This window comes from Pelobates fuscus, chromosome 2 (assembly GCF_036172605.1).
Source record: "Pelobates fuscus isolate aPelFus1 chromosome 2, aPelFus1.pri, whole genome shotgun sequence".
NCBI lineage: Eukaryota > Metazoa > Chordata > Amphibia > Anura > Pelobatidae > Pelobates > Pelobates fuscus.
Genome location: NC_086318.1, coordinates 104,526,273 through 104,550,207, shown reverse-complemented (window position 1 = coordinate 104,550,207; position 23,935 = coordinate 104,526,273). Strand labels below are relative to the sequence as shown.

Below are 23,935 nucleotides of genomic sequence, written 5' to 3'. Positions count from 1 at the left end.
AGAAACTTGTGAAAGGTGATGTAGAGAAATATAATGCACATCGGAGCTAAATTTCAAGTGTCATGGGTCTGAATACTTATGTCAATGTGATATATCAGTTTGTTTGTTTTATTACATTTGCAGTTTTTAAAAGTCTGGCTTTCACATTATGGCTATTTAGTGCAAACTAAAGTGAACAAAAAGGAAATTATAACAATTGCAAAAAAAAATAAAAAAGTTTAAAAAATGAAGGGATCTGAATACTTTCTGAATGCACTGTAAATATCATGGCACTTTAAATTTAAGAGGAGGGGGGGGGGCAACAACACAAGCTACATTTAATTTAAACAAATAAAAAACAAGGAGGAATATAATATGGTCCATATTTTGCTTTTTTGTTAGCATCTCTCCTATTATTTCATTTGTGTTCACCACAAAGTATTTGCTATAAAAAAGTGAATTATAAAATACAAACTTACTATTATACAAGTATAGCTTTTATTCCCAAATCCCTTCCTAGTGCTTCAAACACCGCCTGTTCAGATATTTACGTTTTATACAAATCTAAACTGAGGGAATTTCACAGTGCTATTATATTTTTCAAGTCCTTAGTCTCCTATCCGTTTTCTCCCCCATGTCCTTTGCCTGGTGGTCATGCTTTTATATAATGGGTCAATATGAAGGCTCCCCCAATGGTTTACTTAATAAACTAAAAAAAATAGTTTAAGAACTGCAAAATGTTGTAGATCAGCTAAGGTCATCTCAATGCGAGGAAATTATGGCATTCTGTCTGTAGTCTTCCTGTCTCAGACAGCTCTTTATATTGAGAACCTGTGTTCCTTAAAAAAAGTTTACCGTAAATCTCTTTATATCCCCTCTGAATAATAATTTTGGTTATATGGAGTAGTGAAATCAGCCTTAGATTCATTTTCTATTTCAGAATCCACCGATTCCCCACCTAGTGGGATATTTTACAACTATAGCAGGTGTTAATATCAAAATTCAAAGGAATTAACATCCTGAATTATAATAAATATTAGGGACCGACATTGATTTGTTTTCCGAGAAACTGATATGTTTATATTAGGGTTAAGCCAGCCTCTAGTGGCTGTCTCATTGACAGCCGCTAGAGGCGCTTGCGTGCTTCTCACTGTGAAAATCACAGTGAGAAGAAGCCAGCGTCCATAGGAAAGCATTGTAAATGCTTTCCTATGAGATTGGCTGAATGCGCGCGCGGCTCCTGCCACGCATGCGCATTCAGCCAAGGAGGCGGAGAGCAGGAGGAGAGCTCCCCGCCCAGCGCTGGAAAAAGAGGTACGTTTAACCCCTTCCACTCCATCCAGCGGGAGGGGGACCATGAGGGTGGGGGCACCCTCAGGGCACTATAGTGCCAGTTAAACGAGTATGTTTTCCTGGCACTATAGTGGTCCTTTAACTTTCAGGCTGATAACTTGACGATATTCTGTACATTTACCATTTTGAAAAAAGAAACCATTTCTAAATATAAATGCACAAAATATACAAGCCACATGCAGTGGATGCAGTGTGTATAATATGAATGCAGTGACTGTGTAGTGTGTATAATATGAATGCAGTGACTGTGTAGTGTGTATAGTTAATGCAGTGACTGTTTGTGCAGTGTGTATATAATGAATGCAGAGTGTGTGTTTGTGCAGTGTGTGGTGTGTAAAGGGAATGCAGTGTGTGTGTAGTGTGCGTAAAGGGAGTGCAGTGTGTAGAGCGAACGTATTGTGTATGTGTGTGTATATATATATATATATATATATATATATATATATATATATATATATATATATATATATATATACACACACATATATATATATTGCAGTTTGTGTAGTGCGTGCGCATTATATACACACACACACACACACACTACATTATATTAGAGACACTATATACAGAGTGTGTAGTGTGTGTATATAATGCAGAGTGTGTGTGTTTTCCTGAAGGGATGTGATTGGTGTAAAATGGGGGGGGGGGGTGCATTTTTTATGTTTGTTTTATTTTAATTTAATTTTTAATATGTTTATTTTTAATATTTATATGTTTTATTATTTTTTGTTGTCCGTCCCCCCCCCTCCCTGCTTGTTGCATGGTCAGGGAGGGGAGATATAGTATTCCCTGGTGGTCTGGTGGCTTGTTAAGTATTGGGGGGGGCCCGCAGGTAGCGTTTACTTACCTTTCTTGCAGCTCCTCCAGCTCCCAAATCTCGCGGCCCTTAGTGTCGCGCGGAGCGTTGCCATGGTAACCCGTGGCAACGCTCTGACGGCCGCAGGTCTCGCAAGATTTGCACAGAGGAGCTGCAGGAAAGGTAAGTAAACGCTACCTGCGGGCCCCACCCCCCACAGGGCCGCCAGGCTTATAATAGGCAATATCGGAAATATCGGTATCTGTATTGGCAGATACCGATATTGTCGAAGATATCAAATATCGGCCGATTATATCGGTAATACTGATAATCGGTCGATCCCTAATAAATATATTACAATTCTTCTTCTACATCAAAAATCCATTATCCACAAATTGGATTCTATATCAAACAAAATCCACTAAACCCAGTCTAACATTCTGAATAATACTAATAAATACAAGTAATAAGTCTTCTGGCTCCCCAACCCTCTAACACAAAACATTTAATTGGTGCAGTGTCTTACACAGGAGTATGACAGGTATGTTGGGGAAGTACTCTTTCAACTGTGTTCATCACTGCAGACTAGCAGCCTAACACAAAATACAGAACGAGATATGCTTGTAAGGGAAACTCCAAAACAGCTTAATGAAGCAGTTTTGTTGTGTAGATCGTGCCCATGCAAGTTTTAATTAGGGATAGACCACTTTTACTTTTCCAGAGCTGATGCCAATACAAATTATCGGTCACCTTTCATCAGGGCTCGAGTCTTGCAGGAACGCATGGGAACGGCGTTCCTGCACTTTTTCCAAAGCAGGAACGCCGTTCCCGCTAGTGATCCTGCAGGACCTGCCCTGCTACCTGCACACAGGGGCCATCACACGCTGTGTTCCCTCTCCAGCTCTTACTCTCACGAGACCCGCGGTTGTCAGAGCGTTGCCACGGGTTACCATGGCAACGCTCCGCACTGGCGAGTCTCGCGAGAGTAAGAGCTGGAGAGGGAACACAGCGTGTGATGGCCCCTGTGTGCAGCGGCTGCCTCCCTCTACCGGACCACCAGGCGATGTCCCCCCTCCCTGACAAGGTAAGAAGCAGGGAGGGGGGGATACAATAAAAAAAGATATACACATAAAGTAAAAAAAAAAAAAAATCCCCCATCATCCAGCACTCACTACACACACTCTGCACTCACTACACACACTACATTCACTATACACAATTTGCACTCACTACACACTACATTAATTATACACACTGCACTCACTACACACACACTGCATTCATTATACACACTGCACTCACTACAAACACCTCATTATACACACTCTGCACTCACCACAAACACACTACATTCATTATACACACTGCACTCACTACAAACACACTAAATGTATTATACACACTGCACTCACTACAAACACACTACATTCATTATACACACTGCACTCACTACAAACACACTACATTCATTATACACACTGCACTCACTACAAACACTACATTAATTATACACACTGCACTCACTACAAACACTACATTCATTATACACACTGCACTCACTACAAACACACTACATTCATTATTCATACTCTGCATTCACTACAAACACACTACATTCATTATACACACCCTGAACTGCACTATATGCATAGGAGTGTAATTTGGTTTTTTTTTTTTTTAAGGGGGGGGGGAGGGGGGGGGAGCAGGAATCTTGGGTGAGTTCCCACACTTTTTTCCCCAGGACTTGACCCCTGCCTTTCATGCCAACTAAAGGTAACTGGTGCCAATATTCTGTACATTTAAAGTTTTGAAACTGTAACAAATTTCAAAACAAATCTGGCATTAAAGGAACACTATAGTCACCTAAATTACTTTAGCTAAATAAAGCAGTTTTAGTGTAGATCATTCCCCTGCAATTTCACTGCTCAATTCACTGACATTTAGGAGTGAAATCACTTTGTTTCTGTTTATGCAGCCCTAGCCACACCTCCCCTGGCTATGATTGACAGAGCCTGCATGAAAAAAAAACTGGTTTCACTTTCAAACAGATGTAATTTACCTTAAATAATTGTATCTCAATCTCTAAATTGAACTTTAATCACATACAGGAGGCTCTTGCAGGGTCTTGCTAGCTATTAACATAGCAGGGGATAAGAAAATCTTAATTAAACAGGACTTGCCATAAAGAAAGCCTAAATAGGGCTCTCTTTACAGGAAGTGTTTATGGAAGGTTGTGCAAGTCACATGCAGGGAGGTGTGACTAGGGTTCATAAACAAAGGGATTTAACTCCTAAAGGGCAGATGATTGGGCAGTGAGGCTGCAGGGGCATGTTCTATACACCAAAACTGCTTCATTAAGCTAAAGTTGTTCAAGTGACTATAGTGTCCCTTTAACTGAACATGCTGGCAGCAATCTGGTGGTCTACCCCTATCATTTTCAGCCAGTACATGCTGGAATCACAGATCACACTCCAATCACTCAGACAGACAGCCAGTACATGCTGGAATCACGGATCACACTCCTATCAGTTTCAGACAGCTAGATTATTCACGGTCTCACCTACCTACCTTCAGTTGAGCTTTGCATGCGGGGACTCACAGTAATAGGTGACACGGGGTATCGACGTGGTGTTTCATTGGCTGACGGATAGTTTCTGATGCAGAAGATAGTGTGTGGTGACTGTGAGAGATGAGAAAAATCTGTAATATCGGTAAATTACAAGGCAGATACCAAATAGAATTTAGAAAGCAATTAACAGTGCAGGAAATAAAACGTAAATTGAAGATTATATTAGCTTTAGTGTACTAATAATCTTAATTTTAGTAATGACAGGAGGCGAATATTTGCATATCTTTCTTTACTGAAAACTCCAGCAGCATAGAAACAGTAACAACCAATCAGAGAAAAGATATGCTGCCCATAAAAGGGCCTGTCTATGACATCTTTGAGGCGAGAAATAAATAACAGTCAAAACATAACCAAATCAAATTAACAATTCAACAACACATTAGGAAATTAAACTTTAGTAGGTCCATGGTGTGACGATGTGGAAGACGAGTCTTCGTCCCGCAGAAGAGATGTTCACGCTGAAAGAAAAAGAAAAAGGTGAAAGGTTTCTGGCGTGGCAATATGTCCGCATATCATAAACATTAAGGACCTGAACACTAATGGATATTGAGATGCGTAATCCATAGCTAAACATAAGACTTCAAAAGCATAACGTGTGAGAACATAAAAAAACCACAACCTAGTTAAGGAAATCTGATAAGTTATACAATCCATACATGATAACAAACAAACAACGTACCTAATAAACACATATACAAACAAGAGCCTGCATGCTTACCTGAGCACTAAGACATAATCCTGTAACCCTAGATAACCTGGGGGGGGATTCCATAGGGCAGGAAATATTCGCCTCCTGTCATTACTAAAATTAAGATTATTAGTACACTAAAGCTAATATAATCTTCAATTTTACCACATGACAGGAGGCTTCATATTTGCATTTTTAAAGCTTAGGCCTAACTAGTGTGAAGGAAGCATGCGAAATTTGGCGGAAATAGAAAGTCCAAAACGTACTTTCCCGAGACCAGTCCACACAACGCATAATGTCGGCTAGGGAGGCGCCTGCCAAGAACGCTTGGGATGCTGCCGCCCCTCTGACCGAATGTGCTCCAAAGCTAGATTCCTGCCAGCTGTAGTAACCAGCGAACCCATCTGGCCAGGGTCGTCGCAGACACTGGGCCGTGAGGCCTTACGTAGGAAATCAGCAGCTGGCCCATCAAGGAGCGCCGGAGGGTGGCTGTGATTTCTATGTATCTCCTAAGTGTCCTGACGACGCACAGTTTGGAGTCTGATTCGAAATATGGGTAAGACACAGAGGACGAATCTGATTTAGTCCGTCTTGCAATGGAAAAGGTGACTCCCTCTGGAGTGAGAGAGAAACCGTCCACGTCAAAAGCCCTAATGTCAGACACCCGTCGGAAAGAGACGAGGCATAACAAAAGGGCCAGTTTGGCTGATAGCTGTTTCAGCGATAGAAAAGGGTTTTCCGGCCAGCCCCGAAGGAAATCCAGCACTCCATTCACTTGCCAGAGGCTGGAATATTTGGGTGCTGGGGGCCTCGTAAGTCTGGCACCCCGCAGTAGACTACATACCAGCGGGTCTTGACCCACCGGCCTGCCTTGTACTGGGGACGTGCGCCGCTGAAATGGCCGATCTGATCACGTTAAGGGATCTATACGATCGACCCGTCGAGAAAAGATGAGCAAGGTAATTGAGTATCAGTGGGACAGGGGCAGTAAAGGGATCGGAATCCCTTTCCATGCACCAATCACTCCAGGCTGACCAGGCGGAGATGTAACATCTCCTGGTGCCCGGAGCCCATGAGTCCCATAGGAGATCTTTAGTAGATAGGCCGTGGACCGACCAGGAGCCCCTGAAATCGTCCAGGCCACCAGTTCCAGTTGTCCTTCCAGGAAGCAGAAAGGGATGGTCGTGGGACATCTCCAGGAGATCTGGGAACCACGGTTGACTGCCAGAGAGGCGTTCTGAGCAGGAGCGATATCCTGTGGGTGCGTGAGTACCGTAGTACCCGTGGGATCATAGAGAATGGAGGGTAGGCCCCGTGAGAGGACCAGTCCTGAAGGAATGCGTCCGCCGCTTCGCCCATCGGGTCCGGAAGCCAGCTGTAGTATCTTCGTAGTTGGTGGTTGGTCCTTGAGGCGAACAAATCTATTGATAGCGGGCCCATCGGGTCGTAGTGTCTGAAATACCTCCCTGTTGAGTTTTCAATCGCTGGTGTCTCTCCAGTGTCGGGAGAAGCAGTCCGCCGTCAGGTTGGAGACCCCTGGGAGGTATTCCGCCTGTATTGTGATGTTCCTCCGTAGACAGAAGCTGTAAATGTCCTTCGTGGCTTCGGTCAGGTCTTTGGACCTCGCTCCGCCCAGGCGGTTGATGTATTGCACCGCCGAGACGTTGTCCATACGGAGTAGGATACAGCAATTCGATTTGTCCTTGGCCAGCCTGCGTATGGCGAAGGAACCCGCAATCAACTCCAGGCAGTTGATGTGCAGGTCGGTCTCCTCTCCCTGCCATGGGCCCCCCGTGGAGGCCTCTGAGCAGTGAGCGCCCCATCCCCACAAACTGGCGTCCGACTCCACGACGAAGTCCGGGGAGGGGCCGAAGATCGCTTTGCCGTTCCAGGCTCGTATGTGTAGCAACCACCATCGCAGTTCCGATCTCACCTCCTGAGTGAGTGGAATCCAGTGGTCGTAGGAATGTCCGGTGCGCAAATATCCCGCTTTCAGCCGTTGCATGGCCCTGTAATGTAGAGGGCCCGGGAATATCGCTTGAATGGATGAGGACAGGAGTCCTGTCCTCTCCATCTGAAACGGAGGAATCGACGGTAACGTCTGTCCACGGGGACCGTGAGATACGCGTCCTGGAGGTCCAGGCGCGTAAACCAGTGGTTCTTGACGAGAAGGTCTTGTAGAAGATGGATTCCTTCCATCTTGAAGTGTCTGTAGATCACGAAAGAGTTTATCGGCTGGTTATCAATCTCCGACAGCTACTCGCCCGTCTTCTTCTTGACCAAGAAGATATTGCTTATAAAGCCTCCCCCGTCTGGCGCGTATTGAATCGCGCCCTTCTCGAAGAGTGCATGGATCTCTTCGTCCACCAGTCGGTTTTGTTCTGACGACATGTGGATCGGGGGGGGGGGGGGACGGGAGTGGTCTGGACGGGCTGCGCGGCAAAGTATATTACGAAGCCGCGTACCGTTTGGAGGACCCAGGCGTCCTTGGTAATCCGCTCCCAGTTCTGGAAGAAAAAAAAAAAAAAGACAGGTTGCCTGCAATAAACTTTGGTCTGTACGGATGGACTCACCATTATTGAAGCGGCCGCGTCCACGGCCTCTGAAACCTCTGGTCCTCCCTGCTCCTCGGAACGTCAAAACATAACCAAATCAAGGGCCTTTGCAATGAGGACGGGAAGAAATTTGAAGTTTGCGGATACGACCTGGAACCTGAGGTCCAAAATCGTCTGGCGGCACGGTTCCGCTGTCGACCAGCCCTTCCAAAAACACCTCTTGTGGGTGGAGTGTGGAACACCTGCTTGAGGGAGGTTTGAGCCTTGTTTAAGGTAGTGAAAAGGTTCACATGTCTTGAGTTCTGCGATGAAGGCATCACCAAATAGTAGGCCCTGGGCCTTGGCCCTCAGTTCCAGGAGCTTGCTATCGATCCTTATCAGCGCCGATCTGCGTCTCTCGACGCAAAGTGCGGCGTTAGCGTTGCCCAGTAGGCATATTGCGCGTTGGGCCCATTCGCGTATGACGTGAGGGTCCAGCTGCGAGTCTTGGCTGAGGGCTAGGTCAGCGAAATACAGCATCTTAGCGATGGGGCCGAGCAGATCCAGCACTTTGTCCTGTGCCACTTTCATGCCCTTCTCTACCCCTTTACGTGGGTCTCTGCCCGTGCGGGACATAAAATTCAGGCGTTAGTGCCACTTTATCGGGGATCAGCGGTCTGGGGCATTCGGCCCGGAGGCACGCCCGTACCTCCTTTTCCAATGGCTTGCGCAGCCAGTAGTGGATGAATTTTGCCAGATGATCTGGCAGCGAAAGGATAGGGGGCACTCCCGAGACCTGAATTTTGCATGAAAGGTGCTGCCGCTGTGACCAAGATTTCATGAATGAGAGAATAATGCAGCGCACTACTGATTACTTGACTACTGATGAGTTTATCAGTAGTCAAGTAATCAGTAGTGCGCTGCATTATTCTCTCATTCATGAAATCTTGGTCACAGCGGCAGCACCTTTCATGCAAAATTCAGGTCTCGGGAGTGCCCCCTATCCTTTCTCTGTTTATACTATATTTGGAGTCCAGACCATATTCCTTAGGGGTTAAGCACCCCGCCCAGGCCCCCCCAGCTTCAGAGTCTCCTTTAGAGGTGGCCACAGGTGTGTATATTAAGGAGGAGTTTATCAGTAGTCAAGTCACCTTTATTATTTTTTCCAGTGAGCACAGTCATCTGCATTAGTGAGTATACTCATTTTCAGCACTAACACATTCATTATTTAGCTTTAACACTGCTTTTAATTGCTTTCATCACTTTTGTTTGTATACTCACTATGCTCTTACTAGTATTTAACACTATATTATTTATAACACGATTACTATTATTTTGTCTCCCACAGTGTAGTGTAGGACCCACCGATAATGGGGTACTTTGAAAGTAGTGGTGGGCTTAACAACATATGGCCATATGGTGGAACCAAATCCCCATATTTATACTGAGTTAGGCATTTTAGTAGCCTTCTTTGTTTTTTGTATTTTTTTGTAGTCTGAGTGCGCTGCATTATTCTCTCATTCAGATGATCTGGCAGCGTCCATTCAGAGGAACGTGGGTGTCGGATGGTGCGCGGGTCGAATAATAGCATCCCCTGGTCATCCAAAAACACACCGTCTCCGGACGGACCGGTGTGGCGGTCATAGTCAGCTTCCTTGACTAAGAAGGTCTCCTTGACGTAAGCTGAAGAGGTAGGCGGTAGGTCTTGCCACTCCTCGTCGTCCGAGGGTGAGCCGTCCCTGTGCCACTCGTCCACCACGTCTAGGGGGTGTGGGCCATAGGCCTCGTCCGAGGATTGGGGTGCCAAGAGTGCGGGCTGACGGTCCGTGTTCTTAACCTGTTTGGCGGGCATCTTGGCGGAGGGGGGGCTCGAAGCCTTTCTGTGCCTTTTGGCCTTAGACACCTCTGAGCCCGACACTTCCATGCGTTCTGGAGGGCTAGTGTCGCCTTGACTGTGGGGAAGGGCTCGCAAGAGGGCCTTCTCCACAGAAGCCGCCACGGCGGCATTGATCATGGCTTGAAAGTCTGGGTTATTTTGTGCATCCTCCATGATCTGAGGTGTATCCCGACCTGTGGGGCGAAAACGAGTTTCAGTGGAAAAACCGTGGTGGTTTATCATATGCAAATATAGGGGTTGCCCGGCGTAGGGGGTGTATGTATAGAAGGCTTTATGCACGTTATATATAGTAAATAGGGCTATGTGAATTTATAGGATTAGGGGCAAGCCCTCGTGCATATTCTCGGGGTTCACCCCGGGTGGTGTGCCGTGGTAGCCAGAGGACACCCACATCAACCAAAAAAGGTGGGCCGTATCGCCCTGCATGCGTATCTGGGGGGTCACCCCAGGTGGTGTGCCATGATAAAATACCCAGAGGACACCCACATAGATTTCACCCTTGGGTGCAGTAACGTAATATGACCCTGTGTAGGGTAACCATATGATAAACCCTGAATGGGTATAGTAATACCAACAAAATCCCCTGAGGGGTGAGTATACTAGTATATGTCCCTGCAGTTTGTTTCAGTTCAAAGTAGGGGACGATAAACTTGGATTCAGAACAGAAAACGAAAAAAATCCTCCCCTTGGGGGGGTGGGAGTAGTATGCAGCAATATGATTTGTCCCTGCACATGCAACAAAAGAGGACTAAGGGAGAACGGGGAATCACCCTGAGGGCAATCCCCGGTATCATGGCGGCGGTCGGGTGATTGCCGAACCGCCGTGCTGGAAGAGAGACGGCCGCCGCGGATCTCACGATAACAGCCAGATCCAAGATGGCCGCCGGCCGCGTGGGGATGGGGTTCCCGCTCGCGGCCGCGAGCGAGATGCAGTAAGCGCGGCGGCAAAACACAACAATAAACCCCGGCTACCCTCCACCCGTCCCCACCAGCCCCTGTGTGTGAGGAAGAGGCAGGTCCGCGTGGCGAGCGTGGCACGGACAGCCGCGCCGCCCGCGGATCGACGGAAAACGGGAAAGGGAGAAAATTATAACAGTACACAGGGATAGTAGGGACAGGTACAAGTAGTCAGGGCAAAAATAAATCAATATAATTCAGTACACAATAATAATAGCAAGAATAACAGAAAACAGAAATTTTTACTTACCGTAAATTCTTTTTTTCTTAATATGGTGGCAGTCACATATGGGTTTTGCTCCTCTCTGTGGACAAGACTTTTAACAAGCTTATTAAAAAGGATCCTCCCCCTTTGGGTATAAAGGCTCAGACCGCAAAACCTACCCCAGTACGTGACAAGTAAAGAAACCAGACAAATCCAATATCCAATGCAAAATTACTTTAATAAAGAGGGAGGGTTATAATACTGCCACCATATTAAGAAAAAAAGAATTTACGGTAAGTAAAAATTTCTGTTTTTTCTGTCATATGGTGGCAGTCACATATGGGATATAGCAAGAATCCCTCTGGGCGGGACCTATGCCACGACGGCTTGTAACACCTTACGCCCAAAGGCAGCTTCAGAGGCAGAGAAAATGTCTAGCCGGTAGTGCTTGATAAAGGTGTTGTAAGATGACCAGCATGCTGCCTTGCAAATGATTTCTGGAGATGCAAGTGCTCTTTCTGCCCATGAGGTAGCCATAGCTCGAGTAGAATGGGCCTTGATAGCAGCAGGCGACTGAAGACCTGAGGAAGAATATGCCAAATCGATAGCCTGAATAAGCCAACGAGATAAAGTACCACGGGAAGATACCTTACCCTTTAAGTGACCCTGAAAATTAACAAACAGGTGATCCGACACTCTGAATTCCTTTGTTCTGTTTAAATATATACGTAACGCTCTTCTTACGTCCAACTTTTGCCATCTGTGTTCTTGAAGGGATGAGGGCGCACTAAAAAAGGAAGGTAAAATAATAGGTTGATTCACATTCTTTGAAGATAAAACCTTAGGAAGAAAAGATGGTCTCGGGTAAAGAACCACCTTGTCCTCATGGAAAATAGTGAATTCGTCTGAGGAGGATAGGGCGTGAAGTTCTCACACTCTTTTGGCTGAGGTGATGGCCACCAGAAACAAAACCTTAAGAGATAAAATTTTTAAAGGAACTTCCTCCAAAGGTTCAAACGGGGTAGCACTAAGGGCTTGAAGGACTAGGGCTAAGTCCCATGATGGAAACACTGATCGTTTAGGAGGCCTCCTGAGGCTGATAGACCTAAAAAACCTTCTGATAAAAACATTTGCTGCCAGATCCTTTAGAAGAAAAAAATTCAAAGCAGATATTTGGACCTTGAGAGTTGAGACTCCCAGGCCAGCGTCAAAGCCTTCTTGTAAAAACTGAAGAATGTTATCAATTGATGGTTGTAAGATCGGGAACCGGTGATCCCTACACCAGTGCAGAAACTTGGACCAAATTCTAAAGTATATCCTAGAAGTCGATACTCTAGTGGCGCGGAGTAAGACAGCTATTCTCTCATCCTGCAATCCCTTGTTTTGAAGGATCAGCCTTGCAGTAGCCAAGCCGTCAATCTGAACATCTCTAGTACTTTCAAGGGTAGGTTCCTGTTCACAATGAGATGAGCTGACATTGGAAGTTCCCAATAGCTGATGGTCATCTCTTTTAGGGCGGCAAACCAGGCTCTGTTTGGCCAATAAGGGATTATTGCCAATATCCTTGCCCTGTCTGTTCGTATCTTGAGGAGAACCTTTGGGATCAGGGGCAGAGGTGGGAAGATGTAAGGCAGCTGAAAATCCCACCTTATTGATAGAGCGTCTATCCAACTGGGTCGATCCGTTCTGAATAGGGAGGCGAAGTGGTAAACCTTCTTGTTTGATCTTCTTGCCATCAAATCTACTTCTGGTACGTCGAATTTCACAGTTAGGATTCTGAATACGTCCGGGTTTAGCGACCATTCCTTTTGGTCCCACTTTCCCCTGCTCAAATCGTCGGCTATAACATTGTCGCTGCCTCTTATGTAGACCGCCGTAATGTCTTCCAGATTTCTCTGCGCCCATTCCATAACGGCTGTACAAAGACTAAAGCCTTCTCGCTCTGGTTCCTCCCTGTCGATTGATATAAGAGACTACCGTACGATTGTCTGACTGTATCTTGACCGCTCTTTGAAGTAACCAAGGTCTGAGGTGATGAAGAGCATACAGAACCGCCAACAATTCTTTGAAATTTGTGGATTCCTCTGCTTCTTTGGAAGACCATTTTCCTTGGAACATGGTGGAACCCAAGTGGGCTCCCCAACCTGAGTTTGAAGCGTCTGTGGTGACTATCAGCCAGACCTTTGGTAGAAAGGACAAGCCTTTTAACAGGCACTCTGAGGTTATCCACCAATCTAGCTGCTTTTTCACCTGAGGGGACAGTAGGAATCTTTCGTCTAGATCTTCCTCCTTCTTTGACCAAGACGTCAGGATGTTCCACTGTAAAGGTCTGACCTTTGATCTTGCCCATTTGACTGCGGGAAAAGTGGCCGTAAGAAGCCCTAACACACTCATGGCCTCTCTGAATGAACAACTTTTCATTCTCTGGAGGTTGGAAATCGATCTTCGGATCTTTATTCTCTTCCGTCTGGGCAGAAAAATAGACATGGTGGTTGAATCGATCTTGAACCCGAGAAACTCTATTACTCTTGTTGGAATGCAAACTGATTTTTTTTAGATTCAAAATCCAACCATGGTCCTGAAGAAACTTTATAGTGATCCGCAGATCCTCGTGCAGTTGATCTTCGGTATGTGCAACCAGTAGCCAGTCGTCTAAATATGGGACAATAGAAACACCCTTTTCCCTTAAATGAGCAGTTAGAGGAGACAGGATTTTGGTAAAGATTCTTGGAGCGGAGGACAGACCAAAAGGTAGAGCCCTGAACTGGAAATGAACGGTGTGACTTCTTCTTCTTATTGCAAATCTTAGATATTTCCTTGAAGTAGTGGCTATCGGAACATGTAGATAGGCATCCTTTAAGTCGATTTTTACCATAACGTCTCCGTTTTGCAATAGGGGAAAAATTGATGCGATTGATTCCATACGGAATCTGTGATAAGGGATAAACTGATTTATCCTCTTCAGATCCAGAATGGGCCGAAATGAGTGGTCCGGTTTTGGAACGAGAAATGAATAGACTCCTCGAAATTCCCGTTTCTGTGGCACTCTTTCTATTACCCTTTTGTGAAGAAGCATCCTGGTCTGACAATCTAGAGCTCGAGATTTCTTTCTGGACTGGTAGGATGAAAGTAGAAACCTTGATCTTGGCTTTTCCAGAAAAACAATCTTGTGTCCCTTTCGGATAATCCTTAGAACCCAAGGATCCTTTGTGGTCTGTTCCCATGTCGGTAAAAAATATTGGAGTCGTCCTCCTACACCTCTGGCGTCAAAAAAGCTTCCCTTTGTCTCTGAAGCTTCTCTTGACTTCGTTACTCTGTTCAAATTTTCGGTTCTTTTCTTTTCTTTGAAAATAGTGTGGTCTTTCCTGAAAGGGTCGTCTACCCCTGGATTGATAATTCCTGTAGCCTGCTCTCCAGGAAATTTTTCGATCCTGAGGAAGTGCCTTCTTGGTTTCAGACATCTGACGTATGATTTCCTCTAAGGGAGCGCCGAACAATTTAGCCTTTTCCAGAGGAAGTTCACAAAGGACTGCCTTGGACGCCGTATCTGCCGACCAAGACCTCAACCATAGGGCACGTCTTGCCACCGAAGTCAAACCCATGATCCTGGAGGCCAATTTTATCACTTCTACTGACATATCCAAAAGGAATTCATTCGCTAAATGCATGTTCTGAAACATGTGACTAAGATCAACGACCTGGCCAGATGAAAAATTTTCTTGTACTAGATTTAGCCAAACTTCATTCGCTCTGGCTGCTGCTGCCCCTGCCAGAATGGCTTTACATTGGAAACCGGCTGTCTGATAAGCTCGCCTACACGAGGTTTCGGCTCTCTTATCCATGGGATTTTTTAATGCTGCAGTTTCTCCAATAGGGATCGTGGTTCTCTTGGCAATCTGTGCCACCTGAACATCAACTTTTGGGAGATCTTCCCACATAACGTCGCTAGCCAGCTTAAAGATGTCCTTGAAGTGTCTGGAAATAAAGGCACGTTTTTCCGGGTTTTCCCATTCCCTAAAAATAGAATCAACTAGGCTCTGTTGTACAAAAAAACCTCTCTTAGGATTTTCTGCTCCCTGAGGTAGGATGGTCAGATTCACTTCTTTAACAAATTTACGGATTGCCTCTGATGGAAAACCCACTGGTTCACTGGATGAGGAACCCGAATCCTCTGATTCGACAGAAGAAGAACATTCCCCTGAAGATGATCCAGATGAGGAATCTCTTTTTCTTTTATTGATCTTTCGTTGACTGGGGGCTTCTACCCTCTTAGAATCCTTAATCGTGTCCAAGGTCTGGGATAAACTCTCCTGGAACCAGGATAGGAAAGATTGCATATCCTTTTGCTTCTCTCTTTCCAACGAGTTTGCAGTACACAGACTGCATATTTTCTTCCTAGACCCGTCTGGGAGGGGAGTTGCACATTCGCTGCAAACAATATGTTTGGACTTCACTGTAGCCTTTCTAGGCGTGGGAGTTAGTTTCTCTTTATCCATCTCAGGTGGACTAGACATATCTGAAAAAATTAAACGGATACTCCTTAGAAAGTATTTTCTCCTTCAGAAAGTATTTCAAAGTAAAGATCTATTTTCTGTAAATCTTACCTCAAAATACCTCTGAGCCGTGTGGGGGGGCAGGTGACACGGCGTACCTCTTCTGATCTGCATCATGCTGTCAGTGGGTACTAGCACAGCTTTTAAATTCAAATTTTCGCGTTTTTTTTTTTGCAATATCTCTTTAAGCTTCCGTTTGCGCATGCGTCTTTGCGCACCCGGAAGCTTAGGTGGAACGCAAACACCACCCGGGCGTGCGTTCCACCGCTGTGCGCTTGCTCAGAGCGAGCTCCGCCTCCCGGAAGTATTTGCCGGAAACTTTCTCGGCATAAATTACAGACCTCAGTATGCTCCGTAACGATTAAGAAAACGGAGCATGGGCCACTCAGCTTACCACCCGGGCAGCTCTCGGACCGGATCCCCCAGACAGCAACCTGTGTGTCTCACCAACGACGAAGTCCTGTCCATCCCTATCGGGACAAGAAAGAAGACTGGGGTAGGTTTTGCGGTCTGAGCCTTTATACCCAAAGGGGGAGGATCCTTTTTAATAAGCTTGTTAAAAGTCTTGTCCACAGGCAGGAGCAAAACCCATATGTGACTGCCACCATATGACAGAAAAAAATAAAGCAGTAGGTAAAAATACTCTGACCTGTTGATGGCTGGAGCAGCAAAGAAAGAGGAAGTGATGTCATAGACAGGCCCTTTTATGGGCAGCATATATTTTCTCTGATTGGTTGTTACTGTTTCTATGCTGCTGGAGTTTTCAGTAAAGAAAGATATGCAAATATGAAGCCTCCTGTCATGTGGTAAAATTACACACACTGCTGCTATAAAGGAAACTAAAAAAAAAAAAATTACCGTATTTATCGGCGTATAACACGCACTTTTTCTCCCTGAAAATAGGGAGAAAATCATGGGTGCGTGTTATACACCGATATTCCACATTTACTTACCTGTCTTGAAGCGTGGGCCGGCTTCACAGCGCGCACCGCGGTACTGGAACTTTAATTTCAGGTTCCGGTTTCCGGCGGGACTGAAAGGAAGTGTGCACACTATTGTGTGCACACTTCCTTTCAGTCCCGCCGGAAACCGGAACCTGAAATTTAAGTTCCAGTGCCGGCGGGACTGAAAGGAAGTGTGCACACAATAGTGTGCACACTTCCTTTCAGTCCTGCCAGAAACCGGAACCTGAAATTTAAGTTCCAGTACCGCGGTGCGCGCTGTGAAGCCGGCCCACGCTTCAAGACAGGTAAGTAAATATGGGACAGAGGGAAAGTGCACTAGGGGACACTATGGGAGGGGGGGGACACTATGGGAGGGGCACTATGGGAGGGGGGACACACTATGGGGGTGGAGAATACTATGGGAGGGGGGGGAGAATACTATGGAAGGGGGGGGAACACTATGGGATGAGGGGGGAACACTATGGGAGGGGGGAGAATACTATGGGAGGGGGGAGAATACTATGGGAGGGGGGAGAATACTATGGGAGGGGGGAGAATACTATGGGAGGGGGGAGAATACTATGGAAGGGGGGGAACACTATAGGATGAGGGGGGAGAATACTATGGGAGGGGGGGAGAATACTATGGGAGGGGGGGAGAATACTATGGGAGGGGGGGGAGAATACTATGGGAGGGGGGGAGAATACTATGGAAAGGGGGGGGAAAATACTATGGAAAGTGGGGGGAACACTATGGGAGGGGTGGAAATTTCCTGGAATTTCCTTCTGAAAATGAGGTGCGTGTTATACGCCGGCGCGTGTTATACGCCGATAAATACGGTAAATGGGGAAGTGTGGCTAGGACTGCATAAATGTGACTTCAGCCCTAAACAGCTGATAATTAAATTGTCAGATTGCAGTGACATTACCTCTACACAGCCACTTCTGAAAATAAATTTAAAATTGGTGGTGAGAATATTCCTTTAAAGTGCAAATATAGTCACTAGTGAGGAGTCTGTTCTGTAGTTAAAGGACCACTTTAAAATATAAAGATGTATTCCTAACACTAACATGCTGCTCTGCTCAAGCGGTCTGGTCTGGTCGCCTTTAGTGTCCCTTTAGGCACCTTGACCACTTCAGCTCATTAAAGTGGTTTAGGTGCAATGTCCCTGTGTCCCTTAGGCCTGCAACGTACAACATTGCAGTATTTGAGAAACTGCAAGGTTTACATTTTAGAACTAAGACAGCCTGTTGTGGCGGACTACTACTGCACCAGGGGTTGGTTCTACTTTGTGCATGTAAATGTACATTAAACAATCAAACCCTCACAGAAGATTCAGTAATGATGCAGACTGCAGCAGCAATACAACAGGTCCAAAATATATGAAAATACAACCTTAATGACTGTCAAGTAATAGGGTTGATGCAAAATATGGTAATCATCCTTCCCTTACCACTTGTGTCACTTTACCCCACTCACCCCCTCTACAATGTAAGCTTATCTGAGCAGGGCCCTGTTACTGTGCATCCAACTCATCTTCTTGCAAATACATGTCTGTTAGTCCACCTATTGTACAGCGCTATGGAATTTGTTGGCGCTTTATAAATAATAACAATGATGATAATTATCAAATTCCTGTCTGTGGAGGGGAACCGTTTTATTTAGAAGTTACACCACAGAGTAAATAAAGGACAAAACAAAATGACCAATAACTTTTAATCTCCACCCATGGGAGTCACACGTATTTTAAGAGATTTAGCAACGGACTTCACAATCCAATTCAATCAGGGCACGCAGCACATTGAACTGGAGAAAAAGAAACAAGTTTCTTTCTCTACCTTCACACAATATGTTCAACAAAAGAAAGGGACATATAACAATAGACATGTAGCCAAAACGACAGCACTCAATTCCAGCATAGAGCGAAACACAGCAGTGTGGAATTCTACATTTAAAGTTACCGGTATTTTTCAGATCTCACAAACAAATGATAAAAATCCCAGGATGTTAGGATTCTCTTTAAATAGGATCTGTCACTTTTCAGTATTTCATAAAAACATATAAATTATGAAATACTAATTAAGACTGACATTCCAACACAAAAGTTATAACATAAAGTAGAGACCAATTTGTCTTATGGTAAAGCCTGAGGTTGACCAAAAGAGGAGCTCCTCTGTCAACGTTTATCCAATCCCAGCAGCCATGTGGGATTTAGGCTGTCTATGGATCCCACGGTCATGCGCGAGAGTACAGCACGGATATGGCTCCTGGCAGCTGAAGCTCCAGGTGGCAAATATCTCTGCAGCTTTAACAGAGACTGCTGCGAGGAGGTAAGCAAGATTCACCACCCCAGCACACTGCAACCCCTGATTTCTCAGTTTCAGGGGTCTTTGCAAATTATTCAAAGACTCTGAAATTGACATCTGCATAAAAACACTGACATTTAAGCTCAGAGATCCCCCTCCACTACATCCAATCGACCCCCTAGTCACCCCCAAATGCCCCTAAGCCCCCCACATTACCTATTTTTTATTCTTTATCTTCTGCCCCGATCTTTAATCAGGGCGCCGCCATCTTTGTGTGGGTAGGTGAAGTCCCTGTGGGACACGTCATCTACCCACACTACACAGACTGTGAGATTCCCGCACATGCCCAGTGAAACACCTGGACATGCGAACGTGAATTTCATCTGTTCATTCATTCATCAGACAGACGAATGAATGAATAGAAAAAATCAGATGAACAAACTAACACTGAGTATCAGTGTTAGTTTGTTCGTTCAGTTTATTACAAGGAGGCAGCTACCGGCGTGCAGCTCCCTCCTTGTAGTATGTAACTATAGAAGCGGCAGGGAGCAGAGCTCCCCACCACTTCATAAGCCCCCAGGTCCCCCCCCCCCCCTCACTCTATGGGGGACCCCCATAATAGCACAAGGTTAGTTATTTTATTCCCCCCTCACTATTTTTAGGGTGAGGGGGGTAGGTAGGGGATAGAATGTTTTGGGGGGGGTGTTCATTTAGGGCCCCCACTCACCGCGCAGGGGTGGGGGCCGGGGGGGGAGGACAATAGGTCCCCCCCCCTAATTGTTTTATTAGGGCCCCCACCCACCGCGCAGGGGTGGGGGCCGGGGGGGGGGGGGAGGACAGTAGGTCCCCCCCCATATTGTTTTATTAGGGCCCCCACCCACCGCTCAGGGGTGGGGGCCGGGGGGAGGACAATAGGTCCCCCCCCTTATTGTTTTATTAGGGCCCCCACCCACCGCGCAGGGGTGGGGGCCGGGGGGGGAGGACAATAGGCCCCCCCCCTAATTGTTTTATTAGGGCCCCCACCCACCACTCAGGGGTGGGGGCCGGGGGGGGGAGGACAGTAGGTCCCCCCCCATATTGTTTTATTAGGGCCCCTACCCACCGCTCAGGGGTGGGGGCCGGGGGGAGGACAATAGGTCCCCCCCCCATATTGTTTTATTAGGGCCCCCACCCACCGCTCAGGGGTGGGGGCCGGGGGGAGGACAATAGGTCCCCCCCTTATTGTTTTATTAGGGCCCCCACCCACTGCTCAGGGGTGGGGGCCGGGGGGGGGGGGAGGACAGTAGGTCCCCCCCTTATTGTTTTATTAGGGCCCCCACCCACCGCTCAGGGGTGGGGGCCGGGGGGGGGGGGAGGACAGTAGGTCCCCCCCTTATTGTTTTATTAGGGCCCCCACCCACCACGCAGGGGTGGGGGCCAGGGGGGAGAGGAGTGTTTATTAGGTTTTTTGGGGTTTTTTTTTTACAGTGAGCAGCCACAGGCTGCTCACTGCTTACTAGACATGCCCCTACTCGCGGTATAGCGAGTAGGGGCATATTATTTACTAATACTAAGTCATTTTTACTTAGTGTTAGTAAAGTTGGCTGAAAGACCAGTTTAGGTCTTTCAGCCTTTTAGTAGATAGCTCCCTGATACCGTGGGAATTAGGTAGTTATCTACTAAGCGGCTGCAAGATGCAGCCGCGGCAATGAATAGGATCGGAGTTTCATTCATTAGAATAAAATTCCGATACGAACAAAGTACCGAATTGCATCCTAACACCAATGGAGAAACTGTTCTCATTCTGTTAGGATGCAATTCGGCAGTTTTGCCGGCGTTCTGTCTAAGTGACAGGACGTTCGGCAGTACTGACAGGAAGCATTGTGGGAACAGGGAGGAATGCTAGGGATCATGGGAAAATTGCTCTGACCAGCGGAAATGAAGCACACTTTGCTCCTCCGCTGGTCAGAGCTGGTCAAGCGGAGGAATCCTCCATAAGACAAAGAGTCCCTACTTTGTCTTATGATTTTAAAGAAAACTAAAGAAGACAGGAAGAAAAGAAGAACAGATCCCGAGAGAGGGGGAGAAGAGGAAGAGATTGAGGAAAGGTAAGTTCGGCATGACAGTGCCGCTTTAAACATTGAAATTCACTTTGAATTCCTGACAACTCACACTTAAGTGAATAACCGTGCGCATGTCATAATTGAAGGGTGAAGCAAGATATTGCACTCTTCTATACTAGATGGTGTCAAAGCGCAGATTCCAAAATGTTGAAAAAGCTAACAATCATATGTTGCCCTAATAATAAGACTGGAAAAGAATTATTAAGTTCTACAACATCAGGGAAAACCCTATTTTGTGAGTTAAGATGTCACAGAAAGAAATTGCATCAGCCTGCATTTAAAAGGGCAGCACAGACTACCAAATGGAAATCGCAGCTGGTGCTGACGGTGTCGGAGTGGACAGAGAAGGTGGAAGAAATCTTTAACATGGAAAGCCTCACGGTAGACCTACACGGCACAGGAGAGCAATGCTCGCGACTATGGGGCCCCTGGATTGACTACATGGCACGCAGGTCTTCAGGAGCCGAACCGAGCGTTGCACGCCCCGAGTTGCAAGCCACCCCTACCCTTTCACCGCTGACCTCTACACGCTCTCCGCCTTGAATAGGTAATTGCCCCCCCGAACCCACCACGGAGACAGAGATACAGGGTGCGACCGATTCTCCCCCCCACCTTTGGACGAAGAGATGGGAGACTGGTTAGGGAGGCAGACCAGTTGAGGACAGACCCACTGACCGCCTCGCTGGCCACGCTCTTCTCTAGCAAGATACTGCAAGTAGGTGTGCACACACACAAATACAGTGTGTTTCAGAACCCTGAAACAGGGACGGACAGGCTGTCCACATAAGACGTACCCTACATCACACTCCATGACATAACCAAAGGGATGAAGACGAGACCATCCGCAAAACCATACCCCTAGATAGACTCGAGGGCCCACACCAAACCTGGCGCCTAACCCTGAGCTGGAGCCTCACGCGCTGGACCCGGCTGGGGCCCGCAGAACCGCGGGAGACCGGCACACTGGGCCCCTGCAGGGCCACCGTGTGGGCCCTGCGGTACAGAGTAAAGAGCTTATGACCGACACAAGTAGTCGTCAGGGTCTAACCCGGGACCCACTTAATACCCCCCCCCCAGTGCACTCCCTATAATTGCCCTCACAGGGTTTACGAATAGCACCACAGGTTATGTTGGCCCTGCCGGTGCGTACCAGATAGACGCCTGATGCCAGACCTTGACCGGTTCAGTCCCATAATACAGGTCTGACAGACTCTTACCTCTTAAGGTCTACATTATGTAAATGTGGGAGTCAAACTCATCACTATAGACCCCCCCATCATGCAAAGTGGACCAATGGGTGTGCTTCTTCAGCACATTGGGTAGACGATCTGACATGAGCGGCCAACACGTTTATTGAGTTACACAGCTAGACTTTCAGAGGTCTTTAAAGGGACACTATAGTCACTTGAACAACTTTAGCTTAAAGGACCACTCTAGTGCCAGGAAAGCATACTCGTTTTCCTGGCACTAGAGTGCCCTGAGGGTGCCCCCACCCTCAGGGTCCCCCTCCCGCCCGGCTCTGGAAAGGGGAAAGGGGTTAAATCTTACCTTTTTCCAGCGCTGGGCGGAGAGCTCTCCTCCTGCTCTCCTCCTCCGATCCTCCTCTTCTCCTCCCCGTCGGCTGAATGCGCACGCGCGGCAAGAGCTGCGCGCGCATTCAGCCGGTCACATAGGAAAGCATTCATAATGCTTTCCTATGGACGCTGGCGTGCTCTCACTGTGAAAATCACAGTGAGAAGCACGCAAGCGCCTCTAGCGGCTGTCAATGAGACAGCCACTAGAGGACATAGGGGGAAGGCTTAACCCATTCATAAACATAGCAGTTTCTCTGAAACTGCTATGTTTATGAAAAAATGGGTTAACCCTAGCTGGACCTGGCACCCAGACCACTTCATTAAGCTGAAGTGGTCTGGGTGCCTAGAGTGGTCCTTTAATGAAGCAGTTTTGGTGTATAGAACATGCTCCTGCAGCCTCACTGCTCAATCTTCTGCCATTTAGGAGTTAAATCCCTTTGTTTATGAACCCTAGTCACACTTCCCTGCATGTGACTTGCACAGCCTTCCATAAACACTTCCTGTAAAGAGAGCCCTATTTAGGCTTTCTTTATGGCAAGTTCTGTTTAATTAAGATTTTCTTATCCCCTGCTATGTTAATAGCTTGCTAGACCCTGCAAGAGCCTCCTGTATGTGATTAAAGTTCAATTTAGAGATTGAGATACAATTATTTAAGGTAAATTACATCTGTTTGAAAGTGAAACCAGTTTTTTTTTTCATGCCTGCTCGGTCAATCATAGCCAGGGGAGGTGTGGCTAGGGCTGCATAAACAGAAACAAAGTGATTTCACTCCTAAATGACAGTGAATTGAGCAGTGAAATTGCAGGGGAATGATCTATACACTAAAACTGCTTCATTTAGCTAAAGTAATTTAGGTGACTATAGTGTTCCTTTAAATCCAGTTGCAACGCATTAAAGGTTTCCTGACAACTCTCGGTCAATGGACTTGAATTGAGGCCATAGTTATTTCCTTGCTAAAACACTGCGGGTAAGATAATAGCCACCCATGGGAAGGACAGGGTACAAAAACAAATCACTAGAAAGCCAACATGACACCAGGCAGCCCTGTCGGTAATTAAGTGGGTTTCCACGTGAGACTAGCCACACTTCTGCACCACCCAATATCGCAACGTATGATCACCCACTTATAGCAGTTGATAATTTTACTTGAACGCGCACTCTTAGTGCCTACTTGTATCTTCCCATGGTTTGACTGAACACTCGTGTACTGCTCTTAGTGTTGTAATAATCACAATAACTTTGTTTGCCATCGTTGTTTTGAATCTTTCCTTACTAACATTTATGTACAACGTAAAATGAAAATAAAAATTAAAAAAAAAGATTGTCAAAAAAAAGGGCAGTACAGAATAACTTTTGTATATCTAAATATGATTTTAGGAAGTAGACACCCATTACAACTGGCAGTCACTAAAATT

The 23,935-nt window shown here is 46.3% G+C and overlaps 1 protein-coding gene across 2 annotated transcripts in view; it reads right to left on the bottom strand.

Moving 5' to 3' along the window:
* RNF13 (ring finger protein 13) overlaps nucleotides 1-23,935 on the bottom strand; it is a 129,129-nt gene that overhangs the window by 101,479 nt on the left and 3,715 nt on the right. The window contains exon 2 of one of the 2 annotated variants that reach the window (XM_063442520.1): nucleotides 4,696-4,811. The gene's annotated coding sequence lies outside the window, so the exon portion shown is untranslated. The remainder of the gene's footprint in view (nucleotides 1-4,695; nucleotides 4,812-23,935) is intronic. The other variant, XM_063442519.1, reaches the window with a different exon arrangement.